This window comes from Nomascus leucogenys, chromosome 1a (genome assembly GCF_006542625.1).
Source record: "Nomascus leucogenys isolate Asia chromosome 1a, Asia_NLE_v1, whole genome shotgun sequence".
NCBI classification, from domain to species: Eukaryota; Metazoa; Chordata; class Mammalia; order Primates; family Hylobatidae; genus Nomascus; species Nomascus leucogenys.
This window is the reverse complement of record NC_044381.1, coordinates 19,490,105-19,505,330: the sequence shown is the minus strand read 5'-3', so window position 1 is coordinate 19,505,330 and position 15,226 is coordinate 19,490,105. Positions and strand designations below refer to the sequence as shown.

The 15,226-nt window shown below is 40.5% G+C and overlaps 1 protein-coding gene across 1 annotated transcript in view; it reads right to left on the bottom strand.

Moving 5' to 3' along the window:
* Positions 1-15,226, bottom strand: part of ADAMTSL1 (ADAMTS like 1) — a 445,880-nt gene that overhangs the window by 115,081 nt on the left and 315,573 nt on the right. The gene's annotated exons all lie outside the window — the stretch shown is intronic.

Here is a 15,226-nt window from a genome sequence, read left to right as displayed (position 1 = left end):
AGTGATCTCAAATAAGGAGGTTTCTCACTGCTTTTGCAGCCTGTGGATTACTTGATCTAAATGCTACCAGCTGGACCAGACAACATATGTGCACCAAATACATATAACACACACAGATGTCCGGGGGAAGGGGGGATGCTAGAACAAATGGTACAGATAGATTTGGGGAAGGCTCATTAAGGAAAAAGCAAAGTTACAAAAGAGAAGAGGAGCTTGGTTGGATGGTTGAAAGAACGTAGGGCTTCCAGAGATGAAGAAAGACATCTTGGCCAGACACCATGGCTCATGCCTGTAATCCCAGCACTTTGGGAGGCTGAGGCAGGCAAATAACCTGAGGCCAGGAGTTCAAGACCAGCCTGGCCAACATGGCAAATCTCCATCTCTACTAAAACTACAAAACAAATAAAGTTATCTGGGTATGGGGGTATTTGCCTATAATCCCAGCTACTTGGGAGGCTGAGGTGAGAGAATCACTTGAACATGGCGGGCAGAGGTTGTAGTGAGCTGAGCTTGCCCCACTGTACTCCAGCTTGGGACACAGAGCATGACTCTGTCTCAAAAACAAACAAACAAAAAACAACCAGACAGACATCTGTTCAGGTTTGCAGGTAGAAGAGAAAAAGCCAAGAATTGCATATTGAGAGGATCTTACACATATATTTGAAGGAAATTCTATGTGTCACAGCCCCCGTGTAGTCATATACATCTATTGTCTTTATTTAGCTGTAAATATTATGAGGCACAAAACTCAGGTTGGTTTTTTTTTTTTTTTTTTTTAATACAGGGTCTTGCTCTGTCACCCAGGAGTGCAGAGGCACAAACACAGCTCACTGCAGTCTTGAACTCCTGGGCTCAAGCAGTCCTCCCACCTCTGCCTCCTGTGTAGCTGAGACCACAGGGATGCACTACCATTCCCAGCTAATTTTTAAATTTTGTGTAGAGATAGGGTCTTGCCAAGTTGCCCAGGCTGGTCTTGAACTCCTGGACTCATGTGATCCTCTTCAGGTCTTATTTATTGCTTTTATTTTCCCCACTACTACAGGGGACTCTCTGTAGAGTAGGTTCCCAGTAGAATAAAGTCAAAACTTGCCCTTCAAGGTCATGGAGAGAAAATTCCAGAATAATCACAGTCTACTTCAGACTTTTTTTTTTAATCTGAAAAGACTTAAAAGAATCAAACTGTGAGTGCCTACAGTGAGCTTCAAACCCACTCCATCCAAGTCTGTTTTTTCTTTTCTAGATTTATACCATTTCTAGAAAGTACCTGCGACATCATGGCAGCTTAATTAATGACTAACGATGACTTGAACCTGATGTCTTGGTGACTTAGTGAGGCTGGCTGATAACTGGAATGTGTATGTGGAGGAGGGAATCTAGAAGGGTTGGGGGAACAGCGGAGAAGCTCAGAGATCCGGTGCTTAGACCTGACAGGTGCTTTATGTTGACAGTTCATTTGACAGCACAGAAATGGCTCAGTAGCCAGTTTTGGGGATCCTGAAGCCAGTCGTTTCTAGTTTTGTGATTTTTTAACCTCTCTAGTTTCAAAAGCTTCAAAAAACTGTTCACCCAATATTATGTTAGCATCCATCCTTAGGAGGTAAGCAGTTAATAGGGGTTGTTTTTCAAGAAAGTGAGAGGGTGGGGAAACAACAGAAAGGCCGGGAGAACTCTTAAGACTCTGCGGTAAGATTAAGCCTGGAAGTCAGATCTGCTTCAGCAACACTCTCCCACTATACAATTCTTTCCTCACTATTTCCCTTGCTGGGTCTCTCCAGGCTGTATGACATTTGCAGTTCAGCACCACTTCTAATCAGCTGTCAATTATTCTGAGGTGGGTGACCAGTCTGGCAGTGAATGAAATCTCCTCAGCTCGGCTTTTGGCCTTGGGCCTGTTGCATTGCTTATTCTTACCTCCTGTCAGAGGAAAGGCAGGAAGTAGAAGTAAGGCTTCCATCAATCAATCGAGTTATATATGGGCAGCTCTAGTAAAATGGGGAAGGAAATAGACACCATAGTTAAAGGGAAGTTTTTGAATGATTTGTGCTTGATTTAGTGCTATTCCAGATCATCACCACTATTACTGGAGACATTCAAGTTTTGTGGCATTGAACTAGAGCTGAAACATTGTGAGGGAATGAAAGGAAGCCTCTGAGAGCTTGTGATACAGCTCATCCACCCATTCATTCACTGAGAGATTGTGTTATAGCTCATCTACCCATTCATTCCCTCATCCATCAAACATTAGGTGCTTTTTTCTCAAAGTCAAACAATTACACGTTAGTTTATTTCAAAGAAGCTAATAAGAGAAAGATGACTATACAATTTACTTGTCTTTGGTAAACCATACAATATTTTAGATCATAGTATGACTGTTTCCTGGAGGAATCTTATCAGATGCAACATAATGTAATATCATTCAGGTGTTCAAGCTGTTTTAGAATAGAAAATTAAAAATCAACTTTATGATTTAAAGCTTTATGATGTCCCAGGAATATTTATGCTTTCACAAAAATTCTAAATAATAATGAAAGCAGGCTTAGTCAAGTTTCAATAGAACTGAGAATGATGGAACTCAGTAGATCACTATTCAGTTTCACCACATGGCAAAGGTAGAAATTAAAATATGCTAAGTTCCCAAACCCATTAGGGTAGTTGGCTGCCTGACACTGGAAACATCTCCCCTGTTCCTACAGAAAAGGGTTCTTGGACACTCGCAGCAGGAGGCTAGAAGACAGTTCTTCTGAACTTCGTTTTGGTCCTACTATGACTTAAGTAATGGTCATTGGCAAATCTCATTATCTTCCTCTATTTCAGTTTACCAACTTCTAAAATCCAGTTGAAGTATGTTTTCCTGCTTATCAGAGGGAATTGTTAAACTGGGGTATATAAGGAATTTCTAGATCCTCTTTTGGTATTTCCAATGACTCTTTTCTTGGTAATGCTGCACACTCTGAATGGCAAATTAACCGTGAGGGAGGAGGGAGGATGAGGAAATTGTGAGGAAGGAGTGATAGGGGCACATGATATTGGCCAGTTTCCCCTAGGCAGCTTATTAGATTTCCATATTAGAATCTTTTTTTTGTGTGTGTGTACAGCTACTGCACCTGTCTGATTTCAGGCAGAGGATGTAACCCTCTCCTACCCTGGCCAATTTATTTTTAGGTGGGGGTTAGTTTTTATAGTTACACTGGTTTCTCCAGGCACAGAGTAAGCCACCATGCTTTCTGCCCACGTCTGAAGCCTGGAAAAGAATTCCTACAAGGTTGATGAAAGGAAGGGAGGTGATCCATCACAGAGGGCACAGAGCGGTAAGGATTTGAACTAGAATAGGGGTAGTGGCAATGGAAAGGGTGATGTGTAGATCATGAGATTTAGCATTTGTATATTGTATTATTCCATGAACAATGTATACATAGAGAAACTGTAGTATTTACTTTCATAAAAACAGTCTTAAATATTGTCTTAAGACAAAATCTACATGGGAGAAAGCCTGAATTTCTCACTTATTGTGTATACTTATAAAAGTCACTTATATTTATAAAACGGAACTGCCTAGCTCAAGGGTACATAGTTATTTGGGGGCAGAGTCAGGATTTGAAGTAGAATCTCTTGTTTTTCATCCAGTACTTTTTTTTTTTCCACCCTATAATCCCTTTGGGAGCACCATAAGGCTCAATTGTGTAGTCACGCTTTCTTCTTGTAATTAGAAAGCTGCCCCCAGTGTGTTCTTTGTACATTTGGCCTATTTGGATGTTATTTCCCTTTCTCTTAAAATCCACTAAGACATAAATCCTTTCAGGGATAGGGGAGGATTTGACTCCTGTTATTACACATACAATATGCCCATAAAATTGGTAGATGAAGGCTTGAAGGCTGCCACTAGGCGGCGCAGTAGTTCCGGAGGGGGGGTCCCATGTAGGGCTCTCTGGGAAGCACCAACCAGGCAAAGGAAAGGGCTTGCTGCAGAGAGGGAGGCTTGCTTCAGTTTACGTAGCTTGGCGACTAGAGAGGAGGATTCCTGGAAAAAAACATTTTCTTTGTGTTTCAGTAGTCTACTCTATTAATTTAGCTTGATTTGCTAGTAGCTGATTTCTGTCAGCTTCTATTTAGTTTCCAAATTTGATAGGCTTGCTTTAGAATGAGCAGGCAGAGAAACATAGGGCTGCTTTCCAAACAAAACCAATAGGATTCCTTTGGAGATGTTTTGGAATTTATGGAATCAGAGGATGTGGGGACATAGAATGGGTACAATTAAGACCTACACAGCAAGTGGTACTGTGGTCATACTAGGTATATCAATACTCCCTGACTTCCTCCCAGACCTGTACCACACTTTTTATTTTTCTAGCCTAAAATTTATTACTTTACTTCTCTGACCCTACTTCTAGCCAGAAAATGAAGGAGTTTTGTTTTTCTGGGGGCCTTTATTTGTAAGCTTCTATGTGACAATATGCCTTCACAAACATGCCACAAATTAAGGACCAGCTGAGAGGGTGCAAGAAATTGTTTTAGTACATAAGTAAAAATCCTTGTCATGCATGAGAATAAGATATGGACAAAATGCTCACAGGCCATTTCTACCAAGCATAATCTCTTTCAGGCTTAATCATCTCCTCTGCATTTGGAATGTGTAGTGCTTAAGGGCTCTTATTTGAAATAAAGGCAGCTCCAGGTGTATAAAGGAAAGTCTCTGGAAGTTCTGTGAGTAGGGTGGCATCATGGGGTCCTCTGGATCTTTGGCTCAACTCTGAACACCACTGTCTTGTGTGAACCTACTTCTCAAATTGATCTCCATGCCCAGCTATGAGGAGCTGCCTTGTGGAGGGGAAGACTTCCCAAACTGGAGCCAAGAGACTCGGACTCCAGTCGAGAGTCATGTGGTGGCCTTAGGCAAGTCATTCAACTGTGTGAGCCTTTAAGTTTCTTCTACAAATTGAGGTTAATACTGACCTCACAGTGTTCTTGTGAAGATCTCATAGGAGAGTATATAGACTCATTCTTACTGTTTTCCAAGTTAAAAGGTCTCAGTTTAAGCACCAGATAAAGCTAACAAATGATTTTTTTTTTTTGATGGTAGACATAACCTAGGTAATCTTCTTGGAATTTCTAGTTGTCAGACAAAATATTCAGGTTCTGGGTAGAGAAATGTCCATCTACTACTTGGGATATGTTATTGTGCCACCTCAGGCCTCTCATTTTGACTGGTACGCTTTCCTAAACCTATTTTAGGCCTCAACACATGACTGGAAGCTAGAAATTGTGGGTGTATCCTTTCTCTGTAGAACAGTGGCTTCCTCTTCTTTTCAAACTTATCTGCCCCACATCCCAATACAAACTTGCCACTCTAGTCAAGATGGCCTCTTTGACTCTCCTTGTCATTAGCTTGGGGCTAAAGACAGGCTCCTCCTCCCCCTCCCTTAAGAACAAGTTCTAGTTCTATTTTCTTGTGCTGCTATACTACACAAGAATCTGTCTGTTTCCTGATTTAGTTAAAACTCCACTACGAAGCCTTTTTCAATCAACAGTGTCTCATTTCTTCAGTGAGATTATAAATTATTATCTCATTCATAGTTCTCTCTTCAGTATTCAGCATAGTGCTGGCACACTAAATAAATATGTAATAAATACTCATTTGGTTACCTTCAAAGCAACGGGGCTGAAAATGATCATATCCACAATACGGCCTAGCGGACAGTGGTTCAGAGCACAGACTCCAGAGCCATTAATGATGGGATCAAATCCCTGCTTTGCCACTTAGTAGCTCTGTAGCCTTGGGCAAGTAATTTACTTCTCAGTGACAGTTTCCTCATTTATAAAATGAGAATGATAGTACCCACCTAGGGTTGTTGTGAGAATTGTGTATAAGCTAATGTATTTAAAGGACACAGAAAAGTGCCTGGCACGTAGTAAAAAACTACAGAGATGTAGGTGATTATGATTTTGTTACAGTTGTTAACATCGCCAGGATCATTACCATTCACTCTTCATGCCAGGGCTTATAAATTCTAGATGTTGTGAAGACATGGGGAAATGAGAAATGTAGAGATTTCAATGAAAAAACATAAATCGGATGTATAGAAAGGGAGCAAGGGGTTTGCTGTGCATGGGACAAGGGAGCAGAACAGAGGAGCAGAGAAGTGAGGCCACATGGCACGTTGGGTTGGCAACTACCTTAATTCTATTCTTGACTCAGGAATCTCTGAATAAGGACAACTGGTTGTTTCCATAACTGTATTAACACCATTAACCAAATACTGAAATTTTAGAACACTAAAAAAAAAAAAAAAAAGAAAAGCCAGAATTCTGCAATTTCAGAAAGGAATACAAACAAGAGCAAATGAGTTAGAGCTGGAAAACAGTGAACTCAGGAGCAAGTAAGCAAAGTTTGTGCAAATAACATGAGCCCCAAATTCCTATTTATAGGACCAGATGGTGAGGTCTTTTCCTTATCCTAAAATGAGTATTTTTCTGTTTAGGGATTCCTTAGATTAGGATAATGGAATCTACCACAAAGTGGGAGTGGGTGCTAATATTTATAAGCAAATGTATATGCTTTATATTACTGAATTCTTACTACCATGTTACTAGATTGATGTTATTTTCCCATTTTAGAGAGGAGGCAAAAGTTCACAGAAGCAATTTGCTCAGCTAGTACATGGTGGCATCAGGAGTAAGGAATGACCTTTAACTGTTCTTAAACTGACAGCATCCAGGAATCGACTGAGGCCTAGTTGGCAGGCATATGGTTTGGCCTCATTTTTGGTGGTTGCAGGGGCTAGGGGGGGTAATTAACGTCAAGGTTTGTAGTTACTTAGGGAAATGGACGATCACTAAAAAATATTCTGGCTTTTAGATATTTTCAAACGGGAGGCAAAAGGAATGCTCTGAGATCTCCTCTGTGAGCAGGATTATTTTTCTGAAACCAAAAATTATAGTAGCCCAGAGGCTTGCAAGGGAGAATTTTATTTTGTACAAACATTTTGGGCAACAGATTTGAGGTTCGTGAAGAGTTTCATATCACCATTTGGCTAGGGCAACTTTAACCTTTGCTGTTTTTAATGTAATTGCCAACTAAAAGTTATTTAATGCCAGAAGCTTCATGATTGCTCAGATGGAAGTATAGAAAATATTTTTGGAATGGGAAAGGCCACATGACCACACATTCTTAACCCTGGTCTTCTTCTTTTTGCCAGACCCTTTAACTTCTTTCTCTTTCAGAAGTTCAGAGTCTTGAATTTGCTAATATGTGTATTTTACCTGCTTGCTGGGTAACTCATTTCAAATTACAAACCTCTGCATGAAATGACTGACTGGATTTCCTATCCACTTGGGATAGGGGTCCTCAAACTGCACCCAATTACCACTTGCTTTTATAAATAAAGTTTTATTGGAAAACTAGCATACAGATTAAAGTATTATCTATGGCTGCTCTCACACTATAATGACAGAGTGGAGTATAGTCGGTTTAAGAACAGTCAAAGGTCATTCCTTACTCCTGATGCCTGCAAATCCTAAAATGTTTACTATTTGGCCCTTTACTAGAAAAGTTTGCTGACTTCTGGCATATAACATGGAAAAATTTTCATTTCTGGTTTATCTCAGTGACATCCTTATTTATACCAAAACAGTTAACCACTTTTCTGGAACTTTGCCATGTGCTAGGACCACTCTTCCAGGAAGAGTAAACCAACTGCTAAGGGGATCTCTGGAGATCCCCTAGCATTTCAGGGAATAGATGGTGCCTGACTCTAAGCCTCACTAATGCTGTCTGGTTGCCACTGGTTGTCTACTATCCTCCAATGTTCTTTACCTACATGATTCATGATGGTCATTTCTGCGACCACTGTGTTGACACTCAATACTTTTCTTTTGTGAGGCTTATGTATTTACTAGGACGGTTCTTTTTTCTCTGGCTTGCTATTCTTACACTTTTCAACTGGGAAAAACATTTGTCACCTCCATTTCCTTTAGCTCTATAAGGGAAACAAGCCAAACCAAACTGAAATGGGCTTATTTTTCCTTCCCTATCTTCCCTGCCTCTAGTTTTTATATTATCTACAAACTTGGAAACTGCATTTCATGTGCTTATGACTTTTACATACAGAATTATTCACAACTATGGTTCTGAAATTGACCCTGGAAGAATTTCCCATCTGATCCTCACTTCCATTCTGAGAAGTTTCCATCTGCTGATACTCCGTGTTGCCCAAGTTAAAGACTTCCAAATACGCCTTAATTCATCTCCTATTCAACACCACTTTGGAACACTGTACAAAACTTTCTAGGAAATATAATCATTTAGAGGCTACAGATTTCACTTTCCTATCAGCTCAGAGATGACAGCAAAGAACGTCAGTAGAATATCAATATCCCCTCATGATGCCTGGAATTAGGCTGATAATTCTCCATCATGCTACTTTCCTAGAAACCTTGCTAACCCATCTCTTTGAACAACTACCTAGATGTTCCTCAAATAAGAGTGAAGCTTCTTAGTTTGAGATGTCCTGGAAGACAGTGTGATACAATGGCCCTATGTCTAAGTGACAATGATTTTGGATACTGATAAATGAGTTTCCATTTTGTATCAGGCACGTTACAGACATTATTTCTGTTCTTTGCACTTCTGCTAGTCCAAAGGGCAGAATAAAAGTGCCTAATTGTATTAGTATCATTTTACTTTAACTAATAAGAAAACCAAGTTTCAGAGAGATAAAAGTAGACTCACAATACTAAGTGGCAGAAGTGGGATTTGTGCCAAAGTTGCTCTGATTCCAGCCTTACTGTCTCCTACCACCATGGGCTGCCCTTTGTGTTAACTGATGTGCCATCAGGTTGCTCCTCTGGCTGAAGGGGGTGGGGAGGATGAGCTGGGAACACCTAGGCCCAGAAGAGAAGGAAAACAGGGAACAGGCTTAGGGATTAAAAGGCTGAAATTCCTTAGACTTAGCCATTTCCCTAGGATTCCATGTTAGGTGGAGTATCACCTGGGAGTGACCTCCCACCCACAGCAAGAAATAAGTATTTTCTTTAAGCATCTAGTTTCATATTATTCTTTATGTTCACCTGCATTCCTTTTGAAAAGAAAAGAAAGTCTTACTTAAAAGCTTACAGACTTATATTAGCTGAGCTATGAGGAATCTATGATTTTGGGTTGCTCCTGGTCCAATAGTGTTAAGTGGTAAGCAAGGCCTTCCCTGACAGTGTGGTGCTGTCAGCAGTATTTAGATGTTTCTTGGGGGAATGATCAATCCTCATCCAGTAATTTTTCCTAATTTGGCAATCCAATGTGCAGTGCCAATTTTGGAGAATCTGGCTTTTCTTTTCTATAAGGAAGTCAGCACTGCCCTTCCAGGTATTGTTTCTAGAACTGGATTCAGACGTAGGAATACTGAACATATATTTGTACATATTACGTAAGCCTCCTGGTATTAGATGTAGAGAAGGATAATTTACCAGATTCTTTGGCTAGGGGTGTTATACTCTATCCAAAAGCAGATTGGAGTTGGCTTTTGCCTGAGTCTCGTCTCCAAATGTATGCTCAGTGTTTATATAGAATGACTGAAGGCGAGGAACAGTTTGGCTTCATATTGCCTGTGGTCTAGGTCTCTAACCACACATGTGCCTGAGCCGTCACCACTGTAAACATATGCAGTCACAGACACACACAAATGTAGCAATTGTAATGTTCATTGAGTGCCTAATTTAGTGCATATTTGCATATACATGTGTATATATAAAGGTAGAGCTATCAGTAGAAGAAAAGGCTATCTCTAAAGCAGTTATGCCAAAATAAAAACAAAAGCCTCATGAGCTGGAAGCCAGTTGGCTAGAACATTGAATGTTAATTTATGCTGGGTCTAGTTGACTCCAGTGGCCTTCTTATAAAACAGTGGCAAGTCCCTGTATTCAACTAAGGTTATAATCAATAAAAAGAAATAGTTCCAAAAGCCTCCATCTCCTGCGTTCAAGCGATTCTCCTGTCTCAGCCTCCCAAGTAGCTGGGACTATAGGTATGCACCACCATGCCCAGCTAACTTTTGTAGTTTTAGTAGAGACAGGGTTTCACAATGTAGGCCAGGACAGTCTTGATCTCTTGACCTCGTGATCCGCCTACCTCGGCCTTCCAAAGTGATGGGATTACAGGTGTGAGCCACTGCACCTCGCCCCAGCTCAATTACTTTCTAAGTGAGAGACTTTGAGCGAGTTAATCTAACATCTCCATGCTTCAACTCCAATATCTGTAAAATTGGGATAGTAACTTCAAAGGGTTATTGCGGGGATAAATGAACACCTGAAGCCCATTTTAAGTGCTCTATAAATGTTACCTGTGATGATGAGCCTGATGATTTCTCCACTGGCCAGGATGTGATGGGAGATGGGATGTGATAGGAGATTTACTCTGTACTTATATACACTACAGCAGTGTTTTTCAAATTGCACAGTTGTGTCACAGAATCTCAGGGTTTCCTGAAACTTCTTTAGGGGAGAACATATGGGCAAGGCAGAAATGTTTAGTTAGGAGCAGGTATCACTCTGGAACTCTGCCACGATGGCATATTAGAGACTGGAAATCCAGATTATAAAAAACCATGCGGACCACAGCCTCCTCACAATAAGAAAATCTCCCTCCTAATTGCGGGCATCCAACTATTCATTCCTTTGTTTATTCATTAGTTTTTTATTTGTTGAGTGTCTGTCATGTTCTTAGAATTATGGAGAAAATAAGACACATTCTTAAATATAGGCCCTTGAGAATGATTAACAAACTCCAGAAAAACTAACAGCTAATTTTAATACACAATGGTAAGGCCGAGAGAGTATTATGCATAGGGTACTATGTGGGTCCCGGAGGGGGTCATCTGACCTGGCTTTGGGGATAGGCTTCCTGTAAGGAAGGGCAGGAGTTAGCCAGACAAAGTGGGTCAGAAGGCCCCATGCACATTTGTGAACAGCAAGTATTTGTGTACTGCTGAAGGGCAGAGCTCAGTTCTATGAGGTCAAGGATATGGTAAGAGATGAAGCTGGAGAGATAAGTGGATGTCAAATGATAAAAGCCAAGACAACTGGACCTTATCCTCAAGTGATGACAAGCCATGAAAAGAATTTTTAAGCATGAAAGCAGCATGGACAGGTTTGCTAGAAAGATGCTCTGGCAGTAGCATGGTGAATGGTCTAGAGCAGGAGGCAGTAAACTTCTCTGTAAAGGGACAGATAGTAAATATTTTAGGCTTTGAGGGCCACCTGTAGTCTTTGTTGTATATTATAATTTTTTGCTTGTTTTTAATAACCTTTTAAAAATGTAAAAGTCATTCTTTTAATAACCCGTTACATGCCTGGGTTCAAATCCCAGCTCTACCACTTATTAAGTGTGAGACCTTGAGCAAGTTAACCTAACAGCTCTGTGCTCAATTTCACTGGCTCTTTTAATAACCCTTTAAAAGCCATTCTTAATAATCCTTTAAAAAATGTTAAAGCCACTGGCTGTAATTTGCCAATCCCAGGTCTAAAGAAGACAAATATGAATTAGGAAGCTGTTGCGATAATCTAGAGCTGACAAAGCAAACCTGTGCTTCTTCAAAGTGATCCTTGAATCTGGCTTCAGAGTCACCTGTGGTGCTTGTTTAAATCCAAATTATGGGTCCCTACTGTAGAAAGAGTTTCTAATGGTAGGGGAGGATGTGGGAGTCTACATTCTAACAAGCTCCTGGTAAATATTATGCACACTGGATTTTTGAATCCCTCCTCAATCTACTTTTAAAAGTTTAAAAGAGAAGTATTCTACCAGTTGGAGTTCCATACAAACTGGGGTCGTACGTTATTTCATCCTACACCAGCCCTTGAGGGGTTCTTAGTTTCTGCAGAGAAGTGTTCTTGCCTTATTTATCATCTCAATGTATCTAATGCCCAATAAAGATCAATAGTGTCGTAGGGGCTACTGCAATGGCCCCTTACTAGCCCCCGACTTCCAATCACGCGCCTCTACAATCCACATGCCACAAGTTAGCCCATGTGAATCTGCAAAATGCAAATTAGATCATGTCACTTTCCTGTTTAACATCCTCCAAGTTCTTCCTGTGATACTCAGAATAAAACCCGAACCCCTTCCCTTGGTCTCCAGTTACCCTCACAACCTCATCCCATACCACCTCTATCTTTTGCCTCCCTTACTACAGCCAAATGGACTTCTTTTGAGTTCTTTCGACACAAAGTCATTGTCACTTTAGGGTTTTCTCACTGCCTTTCCCTTGTCCAGGAGTGTTCTTCCTCCTCACATCACAGTGCTGGGCACTGGTCATCATTCAGCTAGATCTTGGCTTATGTGTGATCTCCTTAGCACACCCATCTAAAGTGGTCACCAAATCATTCTCTCATCACACCCATTTTAATTTTCTGCCTGACATTTATCACCACCTGATATTTTTTCTTGCCTTTTTTTTTTTTTTGAGACAGAGTCTCGCTCTGTCACCCAGGCTGGAGTGCAGTGGCACAATCTTGGCTCACTACAAGCTCCACCTCCCGGGTTCACACCATTCTCCTGCCTCAGCCGCCCGAGTAGCTGGGACTACAGGCACCCGTCACCACACCCGGCTAATTTTTTGTATTTTTTAGTAGAGACAGGGTTTCACCATGTTAGCCAGGATGGCCTCGATCTCCTGACCTCGTGATCCACCCGCCTCGGCCTCCCAAAGTGCTGGGATTACAAGCATGAGCCACCGCGCCCGGCCTCTTGCTTACTTTTATGTGTTTGTTGCCTTGCTCCATTCATTTGTTAATTCATTCACTATTATTTAGTTTGGTGCCAGTTACTGGGGATGCAGCAGTAAAGAAAGTCTTTAGCCTTGTGGAAAGGCAATCAACAAATATTTATATAACACATCAGAGAATAAAATTATCTAAATAGAGTTAAAAGGATAGACAACGATGAGGGGTGCTCTTTTAGATACAGTGACAAGGAAGGCCTCTCCAATATGTGCCACTTGAGCAAACTCCAAATGCATGTAAACTCCAAGGGAACATAGTTTCATTTATCACAATATTTCCAGCAAGTCGATGTATACCTGGCATATTATAGTTAGGTTAGTAAATACTTAAGCAATGAATAAATATGCATACCTCTCTCTTAGCACTTATAATAACTGCATTTACTCCTCTGGCTCCCAAACTGGACTTTGAATTTCATCAACAGGAAATGAATCTTCTTTTCCTCCATCCCTAGTATCTAACACAGAGTCTGGCTTAGAGTAGGCATGAGACTGTTTGCAGAATAAAGGAAAAAGGAAGTAGGGATTATGATGAACCATCCAGTCATAACACACTAAGGACAACCTGTAAACGACTGCTTGAGCAGTTGACAGACCTGCATTTCTAAGAACCATGTGAATTTCAACTCGTAAGTTATATAAATGATGAGACACAGTAGTATCAGAATTATTTGTGATTCTTTTCTAAAACTAAATTCTTTCAAATCAAACTTTGAAATATTTAAAAGCAAAGAAGTAACAGACTTCTCTCACTTTTTTCTGACCTGGACCTATCTTGCTGGCTCATGCTATTTGGAGCATACTTTAACAAATTGCAAAGTCCCACAGACCAACACACAGCTGAATCTTGCAGATGCTCAGAAGGTAGATTTGGGCCTTTAGCAAAAACAGACTAACTGAACGATAACACTGGACATTTCAGCACTTCTGTTTGAAAATAAATGAGCATTTCTGAACCACTACCGGACATAGTAATGATGACAAGCAATGAAACCCAACACAGGAAAGGTCACCAACAGCCCACAGCAAAGCAGTCCTAATGGCAGCTCTGTGCCTCCTGCATGCTCTGTGCAGATACATTCACTCTTTTCTTAAACAGAACTTGAAAGATATATAAGCTCCAGCGATATTTCTTATTGAGCAGCCAAGAAAAATGGAAAAATTGTGACGTCAAAGGTCAGAAATGGAAATGTCTTATTTTTCCCAACCACATGCCATTAACTTGCATTGAAAAGCTTAGTCAAGGCTAGATCCAGAAAAAGAAAAATTGTGGTGGTAGCAAAAACTGTTTGTTCCTGCCTCTCAGATATCTTCCCTCTTACCCTCTTAGTGCTACCCTCCCCCACAACAATGTCCTGGATGATGGAGGATCCAGGACTTGCCCTCTGCCTTCCTAGGCCCAGTGCTTTAGTGTTCTTAGCACCTGGCTGCCACATCTCTGTTTCTATCAAGATTCCACTGAACCTTCTCCATCTTAAAGCCATTGGAGTTAGACTCTCAATGCCCATTAAGGTAAAAATTAAAAGGGCCAAAGTGTGTTTCCTAAGTGCTATTTCAAGAATTATTGGTGTTCCTGAGATTACTAAGCCAAAAAACTGTTCAGTGATTAAAGGAGAACTTTGAAAACACAGCATACTATATTGTCCACTTGGAAAGTCACAACACACATTGGAATGCTTAAAAGAGTAAAATAAAAAGAAAAATCCTAAATAATTTTCAGTTGGGGGATAGTTAAATGCATTCAGGAACAGTAATCAGCTGTTAAAAAAGGTAATACAGACCTCTACATACTATTATGAAAACATCTCATAGACATGCTGTTAAGTAAAAACTGAGTCACATTTCTGAACATGACTAATATCCTATTAAAAAACCCAAATCCTGTGTGTGCATATGTGCTTTTTATGTAATACAGTAAAATATATAAACATTCTAAAAGGATGTATACCAAATTATTAAGAATGATAGCCTCTGGGAGCATTTGGGGGAAGAGGGAGGCTTGCACATTTATAGATTTAGATATTTGAATTGTTTTATAGCCCTTTCATTACTTTTATAATAAAAAATCAAGTGTGATATTAAAAAAAAGACATAAAATCCAGCAGTATATACATCTGTTTAGCTTTAAGTGTGCCCTTCTCAAACTCATGTGATCACTGAGCCTGTTTGTGGAGCATTTAGAAACAATTTGTGCCACAACTTCTGAAGTTACTGTGGTCAAGGTTCTCCCATCAGCATATGGGTTTTAACCTTCCGTGGCCTTCTGTAAATGAGGGAAGGAGGTAGGAGGGATATCAGAGATGATGTGGTACAGTCTCCTCATTTATGAAATGAAGAGACTAAGACCGTGAAAAGTGAAGGGCCTTGGCAAGATCAGATTGGACCCCTCAATGCTTGTCTACCTCCTTCCACATAATTCCTGCAGTCACCAGGTGACCTAGATGGGCCATGGGCCGTGGATTTCA